The sequence below is a fragment of the Cervus canadensis genome, chromosome 1, assembly GCF_019320065.1.
Source record: "Cervus canadensis isolate Bull #8, Minnesota chromosome 1, ASM1932006v1, whole genome shotgun sequence".
NCBI classification, from domain to species: Eukaryota; Metazoa; Chordata; class Mammalia; order Artiodactyla; family Cervidae; genus Cervus; species Cervus canadensis.
In genome coordinates this window covers 103,428,139-103,432,219 of record NC_057386.1, presented here as the reverse complement: position 1 = coordinate 103,432,219, position 4,081 = coordinate 103,428,139, and the positions used below count along the sequence as shown (strand labels likewise).

The 4,081-nt window shown below is 42.7% G+C and overlaps 1 non-coding gene across 1 annotated transcript; it reads left to right on the top strand.

Moving 5' to 3' along the window:
* Positions 1-1,992: 1,992 nt before the first annotated feature.
* Positions 1,993-2,065, top strand: TRNAG-CCC. The gene has a single exon. It is a non-coding gene; the product is annotated as a tRNA-Gly (tRNA).
* Positions 2,066-4,081: the final 2,016 nt, after the last annotated feature.

Below are 4,081 nucleotides of genomic sequence, written 5' to 3'. Positions count from 1 at the left end.
GATCCTTGATTCTGCTATTTATAATATTTGCTGTTTTCTAACTTCATGTTATGCATGAATTTGATGTGAATAATCACATTGTGTTTAGTTGCTCAGTCACATCGAACTCTTTGCAACCCCATGAACCATAGCCCACCAGCCTCCTCTGTCCATGGGATTCTCCAGGCAGGACTACTGGAGTGAGTTGCCGTGCCCTCCTCGAATAATCACATTATATATCTGTGAATCATCAAGGGGCGAGGCTATACTTTGGGAGAGGGTCTGACAAAATTGAAAAAGGCATTTCCTGCAGGAGAATGTATTTTCCACATAATCACGAAGTTTAAATACTGTTATCAGTTGAATAAGCTACTTTCCAATTTAGCTTCAAGAAGAAGAATCTGTTTTCCCCCACTTACGGAAATCCTCAAGATCTGCCTGGCCATGGACCTTGGATGGCTTGACAGGAATCATCTAGTCCAGTCTCTCTGCTCCAGATGAGTCAGCGTGGCTCTGGGAAATGTGCTTTTTGCCAAGTTCGCCCAACTTTACCGGCAGTGATGGAGCCAAGTTTCACGGCTGTTCGTACAACCCCGGGCTGACTCCCAGTTACATGTTGTACAACTTTATATCCTTGTAATAACACTGAAGCTTATCCCAAACTAGACCTACCCATTACCACAAGGATGGTTTTGTACAGCTTCTCAGACTGGTACTAGGAACAGGAATAGTAACATCCTTCAAAAGAGACCAGGCACCTCGATGCTGCTTACTGGGCAGCCAGGACCCTGCCCATACCATCCGCCAGAGGCAGCTGCCCCAAGACAGAACAAATGCTGGCATAATCACCTCAAACCTATTAAATGAGCATAAAGCCAGCTCCTCCAAAAAATCTCCTCCTTCTTGCTTTCCCTGTAAAATGGGTTCGTCCTTTATGAATCATTGGCTTGAGTTATTCATTTATTCATTTGCTTGGAAGTGGAGATGACTGCACAGGGTATTTTAAAGGTATTGAAGTAAATGATGCTTCCCAGGTGTCACAGGGGTAAAGAATCTGCCTGCCAATGCAGGAGATGCGGGTTCAATCCCTGGGTCAGGAAGGTCCCCTCAAGTAGGAAATGGCAACCCACTCCAGTATTCTTGGCTGGAAAATTCCATGGACAGAGGAGCCTGGCAGGCTATAGTCCATGGGGTCGCAAAGAGTAGGATACACCTAAGCAGACAGCAAACAAAAGTACATACAGGAGGACTTACCTGGTGGTCCAGTGGCTAAGACCCCGCACTCCCAGTGCAAGGGGCCTATGCTCAATCCCTGTTTGGGGAACTAGCTATTACATGGTGCAACTAAGACCTGGCCCAGTCAAATAAATAAATAAATAAATTTTAAAAATAAAGTATACGTAGGGCAAAATAGACTATTTTTATTTGCCAACTGGGGAAAAAAGTACGTATGCTTGATTGATGCTGCTTATAATGACAGAATAAAATCAGAAACACCTCCCTCAGTCACTTTCTTTAAGTATAGTCTTGTTTTTACTGGAATAATTTTGGTTAATGCTATGCTTGCATCCTGGTGGCTCATGGTAAAGAATCTGTTGCAATGTAGGAGACAGGTTCAGTCCCTGGGTCAGGAAGATCCCTTGGGGAAGGGGATGGCAACCCACTCCAGTATTCTTGCCTGGTGAATTCCACAGACAGAGGACCCTGACAGGCTATAGTCTGTGGGATTGTGAAGTATAGGACAAAACTGAGTGACTGAAGCTTTACACCATCAGAGTTAGTTAATTGATTAGTCTGTTTATAGAACGTTTAGGGGGCCTCAGCATAATATCATAACTTATCCATTCATGTACTTGTTTATTGATTTATTAATTTCATTCTTCACTTGTTTATCTCTGGGAAATCTCCTGGCTTGAATTATTCATTCCTTCATTTGTTTGTTCGTTTGCTTGCTTACAAAAGGTAATGTACATACGAGGCATATGATTTAAAAGATATTGTAGGGTGGAGACTTCCCTGGTGGTCCAGTGGCTAAGACGCTGCATTCCCAATGCAGGGGACCTGGGTTTGATCCCTAGTCAGGGAACTAGATCCCACATGCACAGCTAAGAGTTTACATGCCACAACTAAAGAGTTCGCATATCACAACTATGACCCAGCACAGCCAAATTAAATAAAAAAACCTTTTCCTTAAAGGTATTGAAGAGTGTGCAGGGGAAAACAGATCAGACCTTCTCCCCTGTTGCGCCCCCCACCCCCCACTTAGGAAAGGAAACTACTTATTACCAGGTAGACTTTTGTGTCCCTTTTCAGGATGGACCCTGTGTTCATGATTTTGTGTGTTTGTGTGAGAGAGAAAGAGACAGACAGATGGACGGACAGGTGGGCAGACAGAGAGAAATGCAATATACTATGCATACATGTCCCAGGGTTCTCACCCAGGGTGGCTCTGCCTCACAGTGACCTTCGGCAGTGTGTGGAGACTCTTCATTGTCACAACAGGAGGTGGGCAGCCATGGAATCTGATGGATGAGAGAACCAGGATACTGCTTAACACCCTAAGATGCACAGATCAGTCCCCAGCAAAGAATGGTCTGACCCCAAATGGCAGGAGTCTTGAAGTTAAGAATATACGGCTTTTATTATTATTATTATTATTATTTTACTTCTGAAGCTATTTGGACTATTGTTCCTCAAACAAGTTAGCCACAGTTTTGGAAACAAAGGTTGGAGGAATTAGCTGCCTCAGCGAAGCCCCAGTTCCTTCACCTGGCCTCATTTACAAAGATGAGTGTAGAGTGTGGAGAGGAGAAAGTTTAAAACTCACTGCAGAAAAGGAGCTTAGTTTTGTTTTGGGATCCCCAGACCAGCTGTCAGCATGTGTAGTCTGAATGCACAGATGAGTAATTCACTGTGAATGGGAGATGTATGAAATAAAATAAAATGTCCCATAAATTGTGTTCTTCAAATCTGAAACCCCCATCTGCTCTGGAGCATTGATTAGAAACTGACTGAGTGCCACAGAAGAGGTTACAGTTGCCAGAATCCTTTGGACCCCAAGGAAACAGTGTGAGTTCCAAAGGAAATTTTCTATTTTGGAAACAAAGGTTGGAGAAATTAGCTGCTGCAGCGAAGCCCCTGTTCCTTCACCTGTCCTCATTTATAAAGACGAGTTATTAAAATAAATAGAAAGCTTGCCTGGCTTTTTAAACGGCGAGGCTCGCCACCCTCCATAAAAGACGTTAGAACACACATCACCGACAGGGTAGAAGGTGTTTCAACTTCATCAAAAGCCTTGAAAAGGAGGACATCCTTTGTATCCATGCTTTCGGAAGTTTTGCAGGACTGATATTTATTTTAAATCAGAACTGCTCACAAAGCGAACCCCCTTTACAAAATGCATAGGATGGAGCCATCCTAGAGATGACCTCTACCGTTCGAGGCTGGACAGAGATATTATTTTTATAGAAAAAAAAAAAGAGGATCTCTTTAATCAGCTTTAAAAAAACATTGTGAACAGTCACTTCTCTTATTTAAAAGTTTAACTTTACTTTCATCAATTTATAATCAGAGTTCCTCTGGTATGTTTGATTCCTGACAAACAAGGATAAAAGTCTTGTGCCCCCATTGCTAATGAGATGATAAAACAGCAGGGATCAAGTTTTTAATTACTACAGGCAATGCACTGGAGAGGTAGCGATGATATTTTCTATTGCATGTCTAAGTTGTAACTTCAGGCTTATGACAGTCCTGCTGTGCTCCTCTGCCTTTGATGATCAGTCATTTTTGTCTCCTGAGAACACACAAAAATTTCTGAGCTGGGATCCTGGGGGGCTGGCAATTATTGGCGTAACCTGGTGCAGGTTCCCCTCTTCAACCAGGATGCTCAGTAAGGATCCAGGATCTTAATGCCTGCCTTTATCCCGAAAGGGAAATTGGACATTCAAAATGGCTGTGAACTTTCCTACTCAAATGATACCCATTCTCATTCCACCAGCATGGGCTTGCCATTAATAATGAAATGTTTAATTGAATGGGGAGATTTCTGGTACATATGTTTTCCCTTTCTTTTCAAAGTCAAGCTTGAAATTTTTTTAAAACC